The sequence below is a fragment of the Bombina bombina genome, chromosome 1 (assembly GCF_027579735.1).
Source record: "Bombina bombina isolate aBomBom1 chromosome 1, aBomBom1.pri, whole genome shotgun sequence".
Lineage (NCBI taxonomy): Eukaryota > Metazoa > Chordata > Amphibia > Anura > Bombinatoridae > Bombina > Bombina bombina.
This window is the reverse complement of record NC_069499.1, coordinates 1254056624-1254078902: the sequence shown is the minus strand read 5'-3', so window position 1 is coordinate 1254078902 and position 22279 is coordinate 1254056624.

The following is a 22279-nucleotide window of genomic DNA, read 5'->3' as shown; positions in this document are numbered from 1 at the left end:
ATTTGTTTGAATTTATATTTATACAGCATTAAATTCACATTGTTTTCCAGGCAAAAGAAATCTACTGCTCTTTTGTATTGTTAATAGATTTCTTTTTATTTTTTTTTTAAATTATGGCTCTTAAGACTTTTGTTTTAATAACAAGGATCTGTACAGTGAAGATAGTTACTTACAGTAGACAAATACCATGAAACAACGTGCATAAGTGAATATTTTGGTCTGTTACTTACAAACACATCTAACAGTTGCTATAAATGTGTTAATTTAATGATAAAATTCATATAATAGTAAGAGAAATGATAAAAAGGTGACAAAAAAAGGAAAATATCAAGGATAGAGGTTGGTACTGATGCGGGTCACCATCTTCTGCTACCAATTCTTTCTTTCAAATGTAAATCCACATTCTTATTTGACTTCTTTCCTTTTTTATTTGACCATTTCCAAATACAGAGAACATGCTGGAAAAATGCTGGAACAAAGCCAGTATTTCTGCATAAAGATTAAGCTATATACCCAGAATGGAGGAAAACTATATATACATATTGAAGAGGTGATATAGTCAGAAATTCCAGGTTGAGAGAAATGTTACATAGCAGATAATCCAGTACATGAAGGAAAACATAATTTATGTAAGAATTTACCTGATAAATTCATTTCTTTCATATTGGCAAGAGTCCATGAGCTAGTAAAGTATGGGATATACATTCCTACCAGGAGGGGCAAAGTTTCCCAAACCTCAAAATGCCTATAAATACACCCCCACCACACCCACAATTCAGTTTAATGAATAGCCAAGAAGTGGGGTGATAAGAAAGGAGCGAAAGCATCAACAAGGAATTGGAATAATTGTGCTTTATACAAAAAATCATAACCACCACAAAAAGGGTGGGCCTCATGGACTCTTGCCAATATGAAAGAAATGAATTTATCAGGTAAATTCTTACATAAATTATGTTTTATTTCATGTAATTGGCAAGAGTCAATGAGCTAGTGACGTATGGGATAGCAAATACCCAAGATGTGGAACTCCACGCAAGAGTCACTAGAGATGGAGGGATAAAAATAAGCCAATTCCGCTGAAAAATAAATCCACAACCCAAATCAAAAGTTTTAATCTTTATAATGAAAAAAAACCCTTAAATTATAAGCAGAAGAATCAAACTGAAACAGCTGCCTGAAGTACTTTACTACCAAAAACTGCTTCTTAAGAAGAGAAAACATCAAAATGGTAGAATTTAGTAAAAGTATGCAAAGAAGACCAAGTTGCTGCTTTGCAAATCTGATCAACAGAAGCTTCATTCTTAAAAGCCCAGGAAGTAGAAACTGACCTAGTAGAATGAGCCGTAATCCTCTGAGGCGGGGATTTACCCGATTCCAAATAAGCATGATGAATCAAAAGCTTTAACCAAGATGCCAAAGAAATGGCAGAAGCTTTCTGACCTTTCCTAGAACCAGAAAAGATAACAAATAGACTAGAAGTCTTTCTGAAATCTTTAGTAGCTTCAACATAATATTTCAAAGCTCTTACCACATCCAAAGAATGTAAAGATCTCTCCAGAGAATTCTTAGGATTAGGACACAACGAAGGGACAACAATTTCTCTACTAATGTTGTTAGAATTCACAACTTTAGGCAAAGATTTAAATGAAGTCCGCAAAACCGCCTTATCCGGATGAAAAACCAGAAAAGGAGATTCACAAGAAAGAGCAGATAACTCAGAAACTCTTCTAGCAGAAGAGATGGCCAAAAGGAGCAATACTTTCCAAGAAAGTAATTTAATGTCCAGAGAATGAATAGGCTCAAACTGAGGAGCCTGTAAAGCCCTCAAAACCAAATTAAGACTCCAAGGAGGAGAGATTGACTTAATGACAGGCTTGATACGAACCAAAGCCTGTACAAAACAATGAATATCAGGAAGATTAGCAATTTTTCTGTGAAAAAGAACAGAAAGAGCAGAGATTTGTCCTTTCAAGGAACTTGCAGACAAACCCTTATCCAAACCATCCTGAAGAAACTGTAAAATTCTAGGAATTCTAAAAGAATGCCAAGAGAATTTATGAGAAGAACACCATGAAATGTAAGTCTTCCAAACTCGGTAATAAATCTTTCTAGACACAGATATATGAGCCTGCAACATAGTATTAATCACTGAGTCAGAGAAACCTCTATGACTAAGCACTAATCGTTCAATCTCCATACCTTCAAATTTAATGATTTGAGATCCTGATGGAAAAATGGGCCTTGAGATAGAAGGTCTGGCCTTAATGGAAGTGGCCAAGGTTTGCAACTGGACATCCGAACAAGATCAAAACTTGTGTGGCCATGCTGGAGCCACCAGCAGTACAAATGAATGCTCCATTATGATTTTGGAAATCACTCTTGGAAGAAGAACTAGAGGCGGAAAGATATAAGCAGGTTGATAACTCCAAGGAAGTGACAATGCATCCACTGCTTCCGCCTGAGGATCCCTGGACCTGGACAGATACCTGGGAAGTTTCCTGTTTAGATGAGAAGCCATCAGATCTATTTCTGGAAGCCCCCACATCTGAAAAATCTGAAAAAACACACCTGGATGAAGAGACCACTCTCCCGGATGTGAAGTCTGGCGGCTGAGATAATCCGCTTCACGCAGAAATGAGATAGGAGCTGGATTCCGCCCATGCAAGTATCCGAGATACTTCTTTCATAGCTTGAGGACTGTGAGTCCCACCTTGATGATTGACATATGCCACGGTTGTGACATTGTCCATCTGAAAACAAATAAACGGTTCTCTCTTCAGAAGAGGCCAAAACTGAAGCGCTCTGAGAATCGCACAGAGTTCCAAAATATTGATTGGTAATCTCGCCTCTTGAGATTTCCAAACCCCCTGCTCTGTCAGAGATCCCCAGACAGCTCCCCAACCTGAAAGACTCACATCTGTTGTGATCACAGTCCAGGTTGGACGAACAAAAGAGGCCCTTGGAACTAAACGATGGTGATCTAACCACCAAGTCAGAGATAGTCGAACATTGGGATTTAAGGATATTAATTGTGATATCTTTGTATAATCCCTAATAATAATTGGCTCAGCATACAAAGCTGAAGAGGTCTCATGTGAAAACGAGCAAAGGGGATCACGTCTGATTCTGCAGTCATGAGACCTAAAACCTCCATGCACATAGCTACTGAAGGGAATGATTGAAACTGAAGGTTCCGACAAGCTGAAACCAATTTCAGACATCTTTTGTCTGTTAGAGACAAAGTCATGGATACTGAATCTATTTGGAATCCTAAAAAGGTTACCCTTGTCTGAGGAATCAAGGAACTTTTTGGTAAATTGATCCTCCAACCATGTCTTTGAAGAAACAACACTAGTTGATTCGTGTGAGATTCTGCAGAATGTAAAGACTGAGCAAGTACCAAGATATCGTCCAAATAAGGAAACACTGCAATACCCTGCTCTCTGATTACAGAGAGTAGGGCACCAAGAACCTTTGAAAATATCCTTGGAGCTGTTGCTAGGCCAAAAGGAAGAGCAACAAATTGGTAATGCCTGTCTAGAAAAGAGAATCTCAGAAACTGATAGTGATCTGGATGAATCGGAATATGAAGATATGCATCCTGTAAGTCTATTGTGGACATATAATGCCCTTGCTGAACAAAAAGCAGAATAGTCCTTATAGTCACCATCTTGAATGTTGGTATTCTTACATAACGATTCAAAATTTTTAGATCCAGAACTGGTCTGAAAGAATTCTCCTTCTTTGGAACAATGAACAGATTTGAATAAAACCCCAGACCCCGTTCCTGAAAGGGAACTGGCACAATTACCCCAGATTACTCCAGGTCTGAAACACACTTCAGGAAAGCCTGAACCTTTACTGGGTTCACTGGAATGTGTGAGAGAGAAAAAATTCTCACATGCGGTCTTACTTTGAAACCTATTCTGTACCCTTGAGAAATAATGTCCTGAATCCAATGATTTTGGATTGAATTGATCCAAACATCCTTGTAAAATCTTAGTCTGCCCCCTACCAGCTGTGCTGGAATGAGGGCTGCACTTTCATGCGGACTTGGGGCTGATTTTGATTTTTTAAATGGCTTGGATTTATTCCAGACTGGAGAAGGCTTCCAATTGGAAACTGTTCTCTTAGGGGAAGGGTCAGATTTCTGTTCCTTATTTTGACGAAAGGAACGAAAACGGTTAGCAGCCCTAAATTTACCCTTAGATTTTTTATCCTGAGGCAAAAAAGCTCCCTTCCCCCCAGTGACAGTTGAAATAATAGAATCCAACTGAGAACCAAATAATTTATTACCTTGGAAAGAGAGAGATAGCAACGTTGATTTAGAAGTCATATCAGCATTCCAAGATTTAAGCCATAAAGCTCTTCTAGCTAATATAGCTAAAGACATATATCTTACATCAATTCTAATGATATAAAAAATGGCATCACAAATGAAATTATTAGCATGTTGAATTAACTTAACAATGCTATACACATTATGATCTGGTACTTGTTGTGTTAAAGTTTCCAACCAAAAGGATGAAGCAGTAGCAACATCAGCCAAAGAAATAACAGGCCTAAGAAGATGACCTGAACATGAATAAGCCTTCCTTAGAAAAGTTTCAAGTTTCCTATCTAAAGGATCTTTAAAAGAAGTACTATCTACCATAGGAATAGTAGTACGTTTAGCAGAGTAGAGATGGCCCCATCAACTTCAGGGATCTTTCCCTATTCCATTCCCTAGAAATTACATCTGAAATAGCATCAGGAACTATAAAAACCTCTGGAATAACTACATGAGGTTTAAAAACCGAATTTAAGCATTTACTGGTTTAAATATCAAGAGGACTAGTCTCCTCCATATCTAATGCAATCAACACCTCTTTTAATAACACCTCTTTTAAGAAGGAACAAATATACTCCATTTTAAATAGATATGAGGATTAGTCAGTGTCAATATCTGAGTAGAATCTTCTGAACCAGATAGATCCTCATCAGAGATAGATAAATCAGAATGCTGTTGGTGATTTAAAATTCATCAAATTTATGAGAAGTTTTAAAAGACCTTTTACATTTATTAGAAGGGGGTATGACAGACAAAGCCTTCTGAATGGAATTAGAAACGAATTCTCTCACATTAACAGGAATATCCTGAACGTTAGATGTTGAAGGAACATTGTCTGCTTTTGAAAGTTTATCATGACAACTAGCACAAACTACAGCCGGAGGAACAGTTACCACAAGTTTACAACAGTTACCACAAGCTTTGGTAGAACCAACATCAGGCAGCAGGTTTCCAGTAGTAGATTCTGATACAGGGTCAGCTTGAGACATCTTGCAATATGTAATAGAAAAAATAACATATAAAGCAAAATTATCAATTTCCCTATATGACAGTTTCAGGAATGGGAAAAAATGCAAACAAAATAAGCCTCTGGAAACCAGAAGCAAAATGAAATAAGGACTTAAATAATGTCAAAAATCTGGCGTCAAGTATGGCGCACAACTGACAAAATATTTTTTGGCGCCAAGAACGTCTGCAACAAACACGTGAAAACTCTCGGCTACAACTAAGACACGGGAAATTACAAAATTGCGTCAACAAACTTAATTCTCGCGCCAAAAAAGTCTTGTGCCAAGAATGACGCAATAAATTGTAGCATTTTGCGCTCCCGCGAGCATAACAACCCGCAATTTAGAAAAGAAAGTCAATTTGAAAAATTTTCAGGTAAGAAAAAAATTTTCTTTTTTTTTTTTTTTAGATATATATTTATAAATGCATTTCCCAAAAAATGAAACTGACAGTCTGTAAGAAGGAAATATACTGATTAACCTGAATCATGGCAAATATAATTACAAACATTATATTTAGAACTTTACATATAAAGTGTCAAACCATAGCTGAGAGTGTCTTAAATAAAAGAAAACATACTTACCAAAAGACACTCATCTACATAAAGTAGATAGCCAAACCAGTACTGAAACGAGAATCAGTAGAGGTAATGGTATATAAGAGTATATCGTCGATCTGAAAAGGGAGTTAGGAGATGAATCTCTACGACCGATAACAGAGAACCTATGAAATAGATCCCCGTTAGGATGACCATTGTATTCAATAGGTAATGCTCCCTTCACATCCCTCTGTCATTCACTGCACTCTGAGAGGAACCGGGCTTCAGCACGCTGAGAAGCGCATGTCAACGTAGAAATCTAGCACAAACTTACTTCACCACCTCCATAGGAGGCAAAGTTTGTAAAACTGAATTGTGGGTGTGGTGGGGGTGTATTTATAGGCATTTTGAGGTTTGGGAAACTTTACCCCTCCTGGTAGGAATGTATATCTCATACGTCACTAGCTCATGGACTCTTGCCAATTACATGAAAGAAAGAGTCTTAATTTAGCATCTAATTTAACATCACATGCTGCTCTGAGGCTTCATATTGTCTCATGTTATGGGTGGTGGGATAGAGCAATATTAAGAGATCATCCCCAGTACCTATCAGCACACTTAACATTAAAAATAGTTCCAAAGGTGTTCATATTTTTGGAGATATTGCATTTTTGATGATACAACACGAAAGTTACCAGCATTTCTAGTGTACTTTATTAAATAATGAAGCAGAGAAGGACTAATTGGTCGTTATAAGGATTAAGGTAATTAATGAGGCATATTATCAGTCATATAGAGGATCTTTCAAATAATGTTTATCCTGTGGTACAGATACACCACTGCACTGCTTCTCTCACTTATCAAATGTCTCTATCACTCAAGACCATTTACAGAATGAGCATACGAATCATGATACAAATGGCCATTTGTTTAACAGATTGTGAAACTGGGAAACAGCAAAATTTGCTTTATTACATAAATAAAACCTTCCTATTTTTAGATCACTATATGTTTACTTGTAACTTATAGCTTTTAACTTGTGTTAAGATTAACTCTTTAAACATATTTACTAGGTACCAAACTGGACAGAGATTTGGAGGTAGTTTACTATATCATTTCAATATACCTGTTTGAAATGAGATGATAGTGAGACTGAACTTTCCTGGCAATGTGTCAGTGTTGAGCACACTTTGAGTTGATGTTCATTATGTTTTTGAACCAGCAGGCATTGACAGCAGTGTGGGTGTGCTGGAGACTCAAATCTAGAATTGATAAGACGGGACCTGGAAATACTTTGACATCTGCTTGTCACTAAGAAGGCCTGTTTATCCTTATAGAAAGAGACTCGACCTTCAAATGTCAAGTGGGGGAAATCTGTTGAGCACAAAAAAGGAACATAACCTCTAATGATAAAGGCATCTAACTTGTGTCTTTTTTTTATTTCCTTTGGTGACAAAAATGTCCATAGGCCAATGAAATAGTTAAAGGAATGTGTGGCTAGCAGATGACAGAATTGTATTATAGCCCTCTGAGGAATTGAAATGCAGCAATGAAAAGAAATGGCTTCACTGTAAAAAGGGACATATATTAACTTTATGCTGCACTTGACATTTTGAGTGAGGTCAGAAAGTCTGTTTTTCATGTTTAAGATTGTTTATCATATCAAATAAAAGTCTAATCAAAAGAAGTGAAAAAGGAAATAGAAATTGTCAGGTGGCACTAGGACAGCAGCACAGCTGCTGCCATCTTAGAAGATTAATTAACTGTCTTTTAAATACAACATATAATACTTGTAAAATCAATTTAATCATTTAATGTAATAGACATTGAGAATATTGTTTTACTGACTGAGAGAGTTGCTTCATATGCAGAAATATGGGGGCTAAATTGCTATATGTTGCTGTTTTCTGTGGTAGTCAAAATGTTAAAGAGAAACCGGGCAAATTATTAATGTTCTCAATATCTTCTCCAGCTTTATAGTCCTCATCAGCCTCCCCATATGCACCTGTTTGTATGTTGTTCTAGGCAGCTGATTCAATAAAGATCACTATTTTTTCCATTATTTGGTGAATAAGCTTTATCAGTTTACTTAGAATCTGAGGAAGCTGGAGAGACTGGAGACCTGAAGAGACTTCTTACTGAATATTGGACAGATAACTTTATTATACCAAGTAGAAATGACAGTGATTGATACATACCCTTAGCTTTCGTACTCTGAAACACATTTATATGCTTTAAGAATTCACTTATTTTTCAGAAAGGTCTGAAAGGAAGTGTTTGTTCTCTAAGGCATTTGACACAAAAAAAGCTAACAGAAGAGATGTTAACGTTTGTTAACTGTAATGCTAAGGTAGTTGGTTACTAAGCAAAAGACAATATATATATTTTTTCTTTTCACTCACAAGATCTACAAATGTAAGACCTTGACCTCTTAAAAAAACAATTTTATCCTGTTTTAAGCAGCAAATCGTGCACAACTTATTTTCAATGTTAAAAGGGACATGAAACCCAAAAAATGTATTTCATGATTTAGGTAGAACATACAATTTTAAACAACTTTCTAGTTTACTTCTATTATCAAATTTGCTTCATTCTATTGGTATCATTTGTTGAAGGAGCAGCAATGCACTACTGGTTTCTAACTGAACACATGGGTGAGACATTTACAATCTGTATATATATATATATATATATATATATATATATATATATATATATATATATATATATATATTTATTTGCAGCCACCAATCTGCAGCTAGAACCTAGTTTCTATGCTGATCCTGTGCTTACCTAGATAAACATGTCAGCAAAGGATAAGAAGAGAAGGAAGCAAATGAAATAATAGAAGTAAATTGGAAATTTGTTTAAAATTGTATGCTCTGTCTCAATCATAAATGTATAATTATGACTTTACTGTCCCTTTAACGGTTTTGCACAAGTATAGTTTATGTGTTAATAACACACATTTTTTAATGTAATAAAAAGTTTATATTGTCCAGCTAAAGAAATGCACAGAATAATGTGAGATAGAAAGAAACATTACTTGCACTCTAAAGGCATTACATATAGACTAGACAAAAGAGAAGTGGATATGTTTATATTTCATGCAGCCATATATTGTATCTAATTACAGTGGATTATTTTAATTCCTGAGAGATTGACCATTTGCAGGATACAGGAGATACTAAAGTAATCAGAAAACTAAATGCTCAATTTGCCTATTGTGGAAAACTAGACACTGTATTTTTAGATAATGGACCTCATTTTACATTTTGATCATGTTAATCTTCAACAGAGTATCCACAGATCAATAGGAAAGACAGTCAAAACATGTCTACAAAAAGCTTTTTTTATCTGATAAAAATCATTACATAGAAATTCTTCACCAATGCAATGACTCTGGTGTAGAGAATAGTCCTTCTGAAAAAATGATTGGTCAAAGAACAAAATCATTACTCCCAATATGGAGTATGCTACAACAGGATTATAAAACTAGAAGAGAACACAGAAAGCTGCATACAGAGTAATGTTTTACAGGAGATGCTTTATAACAAGGGGGTATGGTCTATAAATGTTGGTAAATGTTGGTACACAAGCTATTCTCCAGCCTCCTAGATACCTAGAGTAGCAGCAAGCAATCTTTAGTGTCATGTAATGTATAAACTTGTATAGACTGAATAGGCTCAGTAGAAAGGACAATGGTAGAACAAAGAATCAAACACTCAAGAAGAACATAGAGAAATTAAATTAAAGGGACAGTCTACTCCAAAAAGTGTTTTGTTTAAAAAGATAGATAATCCCTTTATTACCCATTGCCCAGTTTTGCACAGCCAACATTGTTATATTAATATACTTTATGACATATAAACCTCTACATTTCTGCCTGTTTCTAAGACACCACAGACAGCCTCTTATCACATGCTTTTTTTTATTAGATTTTCACAACAAGAGACTGCTGATTCATGTGGGCCACGTACATAGCATTGTGCTCACTCCCTTGGAGTTGTGCAGGACACTACACTAATTGGCTAAAATGCAAATCAATAGATAATAAATAGCCATGGGATCAGGGGGCTGTCAAAGGAGGCTTAGATACAAGGTAATCACAGAGGTTAAAAGTATATTAAAATAACCGTGGTTATGCAAAACTGAGGAATGGGTAATAAAGGGATTACCTATCTTTTTAAGCAATAAAAATGTTGGAGTAGACTATCCCTTTAATATACTTTTTACCTCTGTGATTACCTTGTATCTAAGCCTCTGCAGACTGCCGCCTTATCTCAGTGCTATGTACAGACTTTCATTTTAGTTAATTTTTAGTGCTAAATCCTAAATAACTCCATGGGAGTGAACACAATGTTATCTATATGGCGCACATGAATTAGCAGTGTCTTGCTGGGAAAAACTATTAAAATGATCGGAGATAAGAGGCAGTCTCTAGTGATTAAGAGACAGCTAGAAATTTAGAGGTTTATAGGTTATAAAGTATATTGCTATAATAATGTTGGTTGTGCAAAGCTGGGAAATGGGTAGTAAAGGTTTTATCTATCTTTTTAAAAATAAATAAAATTGGAGTAGACTGTCCGTTAACTAAACCAAAGTTAAAAATACGAACAAAAATTATTATGGAAAACAAACTTCAGGCACAGACAGTTGTGTGAAAACAGAGGCCTGTCTGAACAACATGAAACATAATCACCCAGACAAGAAGAAGGAGATGTATAAGTCAGTATACATAAATGATTAACTCTCATCAGTGTTCATAATCATGAACAGAAACACTGACTTCAATATTTCCAAACATCAAGTATTCATGAATTGAACCAAAGAGTAAATAAATATGCATCAATATCTATAGACCTATAAAGTAGAACACTTGTTTCCTAAGGGGGAGCCTTAAATGGACATTGTACACTAGTTTTTTCTATGCATAAATGTTTTGTAGATGATCCATTTATATAGCCCATCTGGAAGTGTTTTTGTAACAATGTATAGTTTTGCTATACAAAACTATACATTGAGCTCACATTCTATTGGCTGTTCCGATCAGCCAATAGAATGCGAGCTCAATCTGATTGGCTGATTGGATCAGCCAATCGGATTGAACTTGATTCTGATTGGCTGATTCCATCAGCCAATCAGAATATTCCTACCTTAATTCCGATTGGCTGATAGAATCCTATCAGCCAATCGGAATTCGAGGGACGCCATCTTGGATGACGTCCCTTAAAGGAACCGTCATTCGTCGGGAGACGACGGAAGAAGAGGATGGATCCGCGTCGGCTGCTTCAAGATGGACCCGCTCCGCACCGGATTGAAGAAGATCGAAGATGCCGCTTGGATGAAGATGTTTGCCGGTCCGGATGTCCTCTTCTTGCCGGATAGGAGGAAGACTTTGGAGCCTCTTCTGGACCTCTTCAGCACCGGATGCCAGGACGGATCGGTGATACCTGTTGAGGTGAAGACAAGGTAGGAAGATCTTCAGGGGCTTAGTGTTAGGTTTATTTAAGGGGTTTTGGGTTAGATTAGGAGTATGTGGGTGGTGGGTTGTAATGTTGGGGGGGGGTATTGTATGTTTTTTTTTACAGGCAAAAGAGCTGATTTTCTTGGGGCATGCCCCGCAAAGGGCCCTGTTCAGGGCTGGTAAGGTAAAAGAGCTTTTAACTCTATTAATTTAGAATAGGGTAGGGCATTTTTTTATTTTGGGGGTCTTTGTTATTTTATTAGGGGGCTTAGAGTAGGTGTAATTAGTTTAAAATTGTTGTAATATTTTTCTTATGTTTGTAAATATTTTTTTATTTTTTGTAACTTAGTTCTTTTTTATTTTTTGTACTTTAGTTAGTTTATGTAATTGTAGTTATTTGTAGGAATTGTATTTAATTTATTTATTGATAGTGTAGTGTTAGGTTTTATTGTAGGTAATTGTAGGTATTTTATTTAATTAATTTATTGATAGGGTAGTGTTAGGTTTAATTATAACTTAGGTTAGGATTTATTTTACAGGTAATTTTGTTATTATTTTAACTAGGTAACTATTAAATAGTTCTTAACTATTTAATAGCTATTGTACCTGGTTAAAATAATTACAAAGTTGCCTGTAAAATAAATATTAATCCTAAAATAGCTACAATGTAATTATAATTTATATTGTAGCTATATTAGGATTTATTTTACAGGTAAGTATTTATCTTTAAATAGGAATAATTTATTTAATAAGAGTTAATTAATTTTGTTAGATGTAAATTATATTTAAGTTAGGGGGGTGTTAGTGTTAGGGTTAGACTTAGCTTTAGGGGTTAATCCATTTATCATAGTAGCGGTGAGCTCCGGTCGTCAGATTAGGGGTTAATAATTGAAGTTAGGTGTCGGCGATGTTAGGGAGGGCAGATTAGAGGTTAATACTATTTATAATAGGGTTAGTGAGGTGGATTAGGGGTTAATAACTTTATTATAGTAGCGCTCAGGTCCGCTCGGCAGATTAGGGGTTAATAAGTGTAGGCAGGTGTCGGCGACGTTGAGGGGGGCAGATTAGGGGTTAATAAATATAATATAGGGGTCGGCGGTGTTAGGGGCAGCAGATTAGGGGTACATAAGGATAACGTAGGTGGCGGCGCTTTGCGGTCGGCAGATTAGTGGTTAATTATTGTAAGTAGCTGGCGGCGACGTTGTGGGGGGCAGGTTAGGGGTTAATAAATATAATATAGGGGTCGGCGGTGTTAGGGGCAGCAGATTAGGGGTACATAGGGATAATGTAAGTTGCGGCGGTTTACTGAGCGGAAGATTAGGGGTTAATAATATAATGCAGGGGTCAGCGATAGCGGGGGGTGGCAGATTAGGGGTTAATAAGTGTAAGGTTAGGGTTGTTTAGACTCGGGGTACATGTTAGAGTGTTAGGTGCAGACGTAGGAAGTGTTTCCCCATAGGAAACAATGGGGCTGCGTTAGGAGCTGAACGCTGCTTTTTTGCAGGTGTTAGGTTTTTTTTCAGCTCAAACAGCCCCATTGTTTCCTATGGGGGAATCGTGCACGAGCACGTTTTTGAGGCTGGCCGCGTCCGTAAGCAACTCTGGTATCGAGAGTTGCATTTGTGGTAAAAATGCTCTACGCTCCTTTTTTGGAGCCTAACGCAGCATTTTTTTGGACTCTCGATACCAGAGTTAATTTTATGGTGCGGCCAGAAAAAAGCCCGCGTAGCGTTAACAACCCATCTACCGCCAAACTCCAAATCTAGGCCTGTGTGTGGTAAAAAAATTGAAAAAATCAGCAATCCAAAAGAATATAAAAATTATGTTGGGAACTTAGATGGTGTACAAAAAAACTTCAGTGGATTCCTAGTGGTTTTCTGTGTCCTTGTAGTGGAATGTCTGGGTGTCCTATAGAAGATTACAAAACATAGTGTAGATTGTTAATTTTAATTTTTTTATATTATGGATCCATAATTTAGACTTATATATCTCCCGGTTTATCTGATTTTATATACAGTCTGTATAAATGTGTGCTTATATTTATGCTTATGTTTATGTATTTTTAGTTATTCTACTACTACTCGTTTTAAGATGTATTAAACTGTGATTCATTGATAGATTTGTGTTCCTAGGACCACCATATCCTATTGTATTTTTTATATTTTTTCACATTTTTCATGTTTCTTATACCCTAGCCTTTTAGGCGCTTTATACACCCACCACCAATAATTCATATTTAATGTTAATTTCTGTTAAAGGAACATTAAAGTTATTTTTGTACATAAACTATGTGCTCCTTACTATACTATATTACGGCGCCAAGCAGGATTTCCTGAACGGCTATTGGCTAAGAGGTGGAAACGTCACCTCCCAGCCAAATAGCATTCTGCCGTGGGCTGCCTTAGCAGCTCAGTGCAGCGAACGCTGCAAATAAATAAAGGAGCTTTCAGAATAAAGTATTTTATACTTCATGAATAAAAGTCCCCTTTGTTCCAATGGTAAATTGAAAAAAGGAATGGAACCCAAGCGCCCAGATGAAAACTTCTGGCTGTGCACAAAAGGCCTCCTAGATGGCCAAAAAAGAAATTGAAATGGAGTGGGGTGTGCAAAGTGCCTGAAGGTTGAGGTTAAGAATAAATTGGGAGCTCAACAGCAGGTTGGTGAGGATAAACACAAGGGTGTTGATGTAGTGACTTAAGAATAAAGGATGTTTATTCAGTCAATGACAGATAAATAAATAAAAACATGAAAATGCAATACAACCAGTATAGGCAGTGTATTGAGACAATGTCCTAAATTGTTGCACAATAAAAACATTGGTTACAATAAAATACGGTTGCAATAAAATCTTATTAATCATGGCTCCATGATGCCTAGACAAAGGTCTGAAAAACCAGGATATTGAGGTGGTTTGTATTTCCAATGAGTGCAATTAGTAGTTACTAAGATCTGAACAAGATGTGCGTGGTGAGGGGATCAGTGTCCACAATCGTGTGTGAAAACAATCGTCTAAAGGTTGCAGCAATGATTCAACAATGCAATTAGTTACAACAATGCAAAGGTGAATTACAGACAAAGTTGTGCAAACAATCCTATAATTGATGTGTAAAAATAAGAAAAAATGGAAAACTCCACGTGGAATCTGTGAAAAATAAGTTTAAAAATATGTAAAAAAATACAATGAAAAATGAAAAATTAAATGTGAAAATGAAAAATGAAAAAAGATCCAAATAGGAAACAATGATATAGGATGTGAGTCAGTGAGATTCCTGGGGTGTCAATGAGATTAACCTGATTTAGGGCCGAAACATGTTGTCCCAGCTGGTAAGCAATATTCCTTTTTAATTTAACTTTTTGTACAAATTACACTATACAATTATTTTCCATAGGGACAATTTAAAGAACGGTTTAAATAATTGGATAAGAAGATTCACAATTCAAAGAAACACCAAGGACTTCATTTGAGGACAACTCCTATCAAACACACAAAGTTGGTTAATCTCATTGACACTTTGGGAATTATAATTATGATTTGATTAATATCGCACTGACACACCAGGAATCTCACTGACTCACATCCTATACCATTGTTTCCTATTTGGATCTTCTTTCATTTTTTCTATTTTTCATTTTCACATTTCATTTTTCATTTTTTCATTGTATTTTTTTACTTATTTTTCACAGATTCCACGTGGATTTCTCTTTTATATTTTTCCATTTTTTCGTATTTTTACACATCAATTATAGGATTGTTTGCACGACTTTGTCTGTAATTCACCTTCGTATTGTTGTAGCTATTCGCATTGTTGAATCATTGCTGCAACCTTTAGAAGGTTGTTTTCACACACAATTGTGGACACTGTCAGTATATGGCCGGGTTATAATATAATATATTTAATAATTATTCTTTAAAATAAACCCCCAATAAAATGCATAGTATACAGACCAATTAAAATTAATGTAAATTCCTAAATTCTTTATATTAGTTAAAATGTATAGGCACATTGAATTATATGTATAAGAACCAGGTTATGAATCAAACTATACACGTTTATGCTGTTATAATATGCTATACAAAGATCATAAAAATAATCTTATTCACAATAATCTCACAAATCAGGGTTGCATTTAAATATCACAATGAAATGCCAAGGTATGGTTTGTTAACTTACAGACACATATACTTAAGCTATTTAGCCCACAAATGATTCTATACAACTCTAATTAAAACACCAGAAGTTATATATTCTTAATGCAAACAACCAACTCCTATGCCAATTTATCTGAGCTGAAATGAATTCTTAATTATCTACAATTAAGACAATTCTAAAATATATTTATTGCAACCCTTTTTTTTCTCTCCTTGCATTGAGGTCATATCATGTGATAATCCCCTCCCTTTATTATTCGAATCATCAGTGAAACAATATGATAGGTCCTTTGGAAGCTTGTCTGTGATTCGCCCTTTGTGGAGCTTGTCCCTGATTTGCCCTTGGATCTCAACATCTCATAGGTTATTTTGGGAAACGCCTCCCTGAGCAGCCAAATGCCTTTTGGCTGTTATACCGTTTCTGATCTATAGGTGGCAGCACACACCCAGGAATGAAGCCCCACCATCAAATATTTCTAACAGCCTAATTATTTAACCTTTAAAATGTTATAGTCAACATATTATGATCTCTTGTATTAATAAATCATATGTTTCATATATGGTCCGAACAGTGTCACTTCCTCTGATCATTTTAAGACCAAATTTGAAGATATTCCACTTATAATATATTAAAATGCATCTAAAAATCATATTTTCTATGAACAATTTAAAAGGATTATAATACCTTCATCATGGATTCAATTAGTTTCTCAGTTATTATCTTACTATGACATACATACCTTGATATCAGCAAACATATGTAATTTTCATATAATTATATCTACATTTGATTACTATCTCATACAGATTAATATTTCATATCTGTATATTTATTTTTGAGTGTATAAAACATACGATATTATTTAAAATACCAATTATATGTGTACTTATTAGATGCCTGAAAGATATAAAGAAATAGGTTATTAAAATTGTCAAACATTTATACATCTATTTGCAATTATTCATTTAATTCCAGTATACACTTATCTAATATGTTACTATTAGGAATTTCTTCTCAGGATATATATATATATATATATATATATATATATATATATATATATATATATATATATATATATATATATATATATATACAGTTTGAGAATTAATTATACTTGAGATTTAAATACAAGTTGTATTTTAAAATGAATTTGAGAGTTACAATGCAAGACATGTGTCTCTGTTAGCCAGCACAGATGTGGATTCAAGGTCTAGGGGTATTGAACAGGTCTGTGCTAATCACTATTTTCCTGGGCCTTAGTGAGTTCCAAAAGAGATTCCCACACACATCTAGGCTCCTTCATTCCATGATGTATGCTGGCTTGGTTGATTATTAGGCACCTGCGGAGCTGTGAGTTTCAAAAGCTAAACCTTTTGGTGTTAGATGCTATGTTAATCATTAAAAAAAATGTATCTTATGTCTGTTCTAAGCTTTGCAATACACAGCATGTATTCAGTGATAAAATGAGCATGCTCAAACTTATTATTTGAGAGATTTCATACTTATTTTATCTTATTATATATACATATATATATATATATATATATATATATATATATATATATATATATATATATATATATATATATATATATGTATTGTCCAATTGACATTTACAGATACCCTGACATAATTCCCCCTTCCAATTTTCAATGGATGTAGGACACATGTATTGGAATTGGCTTACAGTCAGTGGTATTTGGTGAGTTTATTGACAGTATGCATCATAGACAGCCTTCTATGAAGAGAGCTCGTTATTTTTGAGCCCTTATGTTCATTAGCTAGGCATCTTTAAACTACAATATTTCTTTAGTGCATTTGGGGATATGACACTTCATTCTCCCTCTATGACTTGTAGTTGGTATCTCGGATGGAACACTTGTAACTGATTAATATGGACCCATTTATACATAAAAAGTATCATTTTTAGGTATCCTAATTTTATAGGCAACTGGAGATATTTTGTCCGTAATGACAAAAGGACCCTTCCATGATGGAAGACATTTCTTCTCCTTAACCTGATCTCTTCCAATGTTATAAAGATAAACGTTATCATTTATTTCATATTCTTTTTTGGAAGTTTTGAGATCATAATAGGTTTTAGTGGCAGTTGCAGCTTTCTCTAAGTTCCTTTGAGCAAATGCAAAGGCATATTGCAGGTGCTTTCTTAGGTTCTCCACATATTGATGCATATTGGCAGCGTTTATCAAGTTCTAGTCTGATGTACGGTACAGTAGATGCAGAGGTAGAACCATTCTTCTCAGTCATCAGTTCAAAAGGTGACATATTGGTAGCACTACTTGGAGTTGGTCTTAATGCCATTAGGACTAGAGGTAGTTTTACATCCCAGTCTTTACCCGTTTCACTCACAAACTTTTTGAGGATTTTCACAAAGGAATGGTTGTAACGCTCTACACCACCACTTGAGGCAGCTCTATATGTAATATGGAGCTTTCTTTTGACCCCTAGTATTTTCCACAATTTGGTCATCATTTTGCTAGTGAAGTGGGTTCCCCCGATCGGATTCGATTATTTGGGGCAAACCAAATCTGGAAAATACGTGGTTGATAGGCAAAGCTGCGCATGTTTCAGCGTTATTGTTAGGTGCACTGATGCACTCTACCCATTTAGTGAACAGGCATGTCACTGTTATCATGTATTTGTTACCTCTAGATGACCTAGTTACTGGACCAATAAAATCAATATATCTGACCATGGCATTACCATCCCCCTTTTCTGCAATGGCGCTCTATGCGTTGGTGCAGTGGGTTGGAGCTGTGGACAGATTAAACAACTTAGACAGTAAGTTTGAACATCTTTCAACATGTGTGGCCAAAAGGTGTAATCACGCAATATTTCATATGTGAGTTTGGCACCACGATGACCAGATGTGGGAGCATCATGGGCATGTTGAAGAATGAGACCTCTGAGCTTTGTAGGTACCATCAATTGTTGGATGCCAGTTTTGGAGGTTCTAATTAACAAACCATCCTGTAACTTGAATTGTGACCTGGATTTCATTAAGATTCTAAGATCTACCTTGCCAATACAATCATCTTTTAAGATGGGGTTGCATTCAGGATATTTTATGTGTTTATAGAAGATGCCTACAATAGGGTCTTCTTTTCGACTAGTGATTAGTGATGTCGCAAACCTTAAAATTTCGGTTCGCAAACGGCGGACTCGAACTTCCGCTACTGTTCGCGAACCGGCGAACCGCGTGAACCGCCATTGACTTCAATAGGCAGGTGATCTTTAAAACCCACAAGGACTCTTTCTGGCCACAATAGTGATGGAAAAGTTGTTTCAAGGGGACTAACACCTGGACTGTGGCATGCCGGATGGGGATCCATGGCAAAACTCCCACGGAAAATTACATAGTTGATGCAGAGTCTGGTTTTAAGCCATAAAGTGCCTTAATCACCTAACATTCCTAATTTTTTTTTGAATAACGTGCTTTAAAACATCAGGTATGATGTAGTATCGATCAGGTAGTGTAAGGGTTAAGCCCGCTTCACAGTGACAGACCAAACTCCCCGTGTAACGCACCGCAAACAACTGCAAACAGTCCATTTGCACAACCACGAGTTAGATAGATTTGATAGTTAGATACATAGATTACATAGATCAATAGATGCAATATACATATGATAGATACAAATTACATAGATCAATAGATGCAATATACATTTGATGATAGATACGAATGACATAGATCAATCGATGCAATATACATTTGATAGATACGAATTACATAGATCAAAAGATGCAATATACATTTGATAGATACGAATTACATCGATCAATAGATGCAATTTATATTTGATAGATACGATTGATAGTTAGATAGATTTGATAGATAAATAGATAGATTTGATAGATATATGATTTTCTCTGACAGAGTATAACAATAAGACATGCGGACTGGGACCCGTGGTGTGTTAAGTAGTATTATTCTTAGCAGTTTACTACCTGTTACTCCCCCTATCGGGGGAGGTCTATATGGGCTGCATTTTTGGAACAGGGAGATGGAAGAAGATGATTGGTCTGTCCTCCTACTTCAAATTTGGCCTAAACACAAGTGGCTGTCTCAAATCATTCCGGCCACGAGATAGATTTGATAGATAGATATACATAGATTGATAGATAGAATTGATAGAAGATAAATAGATCGATTTGATAGATATATAATTACCCTTACAAAGTATAATAATAAAACATGCGGTCTGGGAGCCATGGTAACTAGGTTGTGTTAAGTAGTACTATTCTTAGCACTTTAATCCCTGTAACTCCCCCTATCGGGGGAGGTCTATATGGCCTGCATGATCACCCTGACAAATTATAACAACAAGACATGCGGTCTGGGACCCATGGTAACTAGGTTTTGTTTATATTAGTACTATTCTTAGCACTTTAATCCATGTTACTCCCCCTATCTGTGTAGGTCTATATGGCCTGCATGATTACCCTGAGAAAGTATAACAACAAGACATGCGGTCTGGGACCCATGGTAATTAGGTTGTGTTTAGTAGTACTATTCTTAGCACTTTAATGCCTTTTACTCCCCCTATCGGGGGAGGTCTATATGGCCTGCATGATTACCATGACAAAGTATAACAACAAAACATGTGGTATGGGACCCATGGTAACTAGGTTGTGTTAAGTAGTACTGTTCTTAGCACTTTAATACCTGTTAGTCCCGATATCAGGGGAGGTCTATATGGCCTGCATGATTACCCTGACAAAGTATAATAATAAAACATGCGGTCTGGGAGCCATGGTAACTATGTTGTGTTAAGTAGTAGTATTCTTAGCACTTTAATCCCTATAACTCCCCCGATTGGGTGAGGTCTATATGGCCTGCCTGATTACCCTGACAAAATATAACAATAAGACATGCGGTCTGGGAGCCATGGTAACTAGGTTGTGTTAAGTAGTAGTATTCTTAGCACTTTAATCCCTTTTACTCCTCCTATTGGGTGAGGTCTATATGGCCTGCCTGATTACCCTGACAAAGTATCACAACAAGACATGCGGTCTGTGACCCATGGTAACTAGGTTGTGTTAAGTAGTACTGTTCTTAGCAGTTTAATACCTGTTACTCCCCATATCGGGGGAGGTCTATCTGGCCTGCCTGATTACCCTGACAAAGTATCACAACAAGACATGCGGTCTGGGACCCATGGTAACTAGGTTGTGTTAAGTAGTACTGTTCTTAGCAGTTTAATACCTGTTACTCCCCCTATCGGGGGAGGTCTATATGGCCTGCCTGATTACCCTGACAAAGTATCACAACAAGACATGTGGTCTGTGACCCATGGTAACTAGGTTGTGTTAAGTAGTACTGTTCTTAGCAGTTTAATACCTGTTACTCCCCATATCGGGGGAGGTCTATATGGCCTGCCTGATTACCCTGACAAAGTATCACAACAAGACATGCGGTCTGGGACCCATGGTAACTAGGTTGTGTTAAGTAGCACTGTTCTTAGCAGTTTAATACCTGTTACTCCCCATATCGGGGGAGGTCTATATGGCCTGCATGATTACCCTGACAAAATATAACAACAAGACATGCGGTCTGGTACCCATGGTAACTAGGTTGTGTTAAGTAGTACTATTCTTAGCACTTTAATCCCTTTTACTCCCCCTATCGGGGGAGGTCTATATGGTCTGTCTGATTACCCTGACAAAATATAACAATAAGACATGCGGTCTGGGACCCATGGTAACTAGGTTGTGTTAAGTAGTACTATTCTTAGCACTTTAATCCCTGTAACTCCCCCTATCGGGGGAGGTCTATACGGCCTGCCTGATTACCCTGATCAAATATAACAACAAGACATGCGGTCTGGGACCCATGGTAACTAGGTTGTGTTAAGTAGTACTATTCTTAGCACTTTAATCCATGTTACTCCCCCTTTCGGGGGAGGTCTATATTGTCTGCCTGATTACCCTGACAAAATATAACAATAAGACATGCGGTCTGGGACCCATGGTAACTAGGTTGTGTTAAGTAGTACTATTCTTAGCACTTTAATCCCTGTAACTCCCCCTATCGGGGGAGGTCTATATGGCCTGCCTTATTACCCTGACCAAATATAACAACAAAACATGCGGTCTGGGACCCATGGTAACTAGGTTGTGTTAAGTAGTACTATTCTTAGCACTTTAATCCCTTTTACTTCCCCTATCGGGGGAGGTCTATATGGTCTGCCTGATTACCCTGACAAAATATAACAATAAGACATGCGGTCTGGGACCCATGGTAACTAGGTTGTGTTAAGTAGTACTGTTCTTAGCAGTTTAATACCTGTTACTCCCCATATCGGGGGAGGTCTATATGGCCTGCCTGATTACCCTGACAAAGTATCACAACAAGACATGCGGTCTGGGATCCATGGTAACTAGGTTGTGTTAAGTAGCACTGTTCTTAGCAGTTTAATACCTGTTACTCCCCATATCGGGGGAGGTCTATATGGCCTGCCTGATTACCCTGATCAAATATAACAACAAGACATGCGGTCTGGGACCCATGGTAACTAGGTTGTGTTAAGTAGTACTATTCTTAGCACTTTAATCCATGTTACTCCCCCTTTCGGGGGAGGTCTATATTGTCTGCCTGATTACCCTGACAAAATATAACAATAAGACATGCGGTCTGGGACCCATGGTAACTAGGTTGTGTTAAGTAGTACTATTCTTAGCACTTTAATCCCTGTAACTCCCCCTATCGGGGGAGGTCTATATGGCCTGCCTTATTACCCTGACCAAATATAACAACA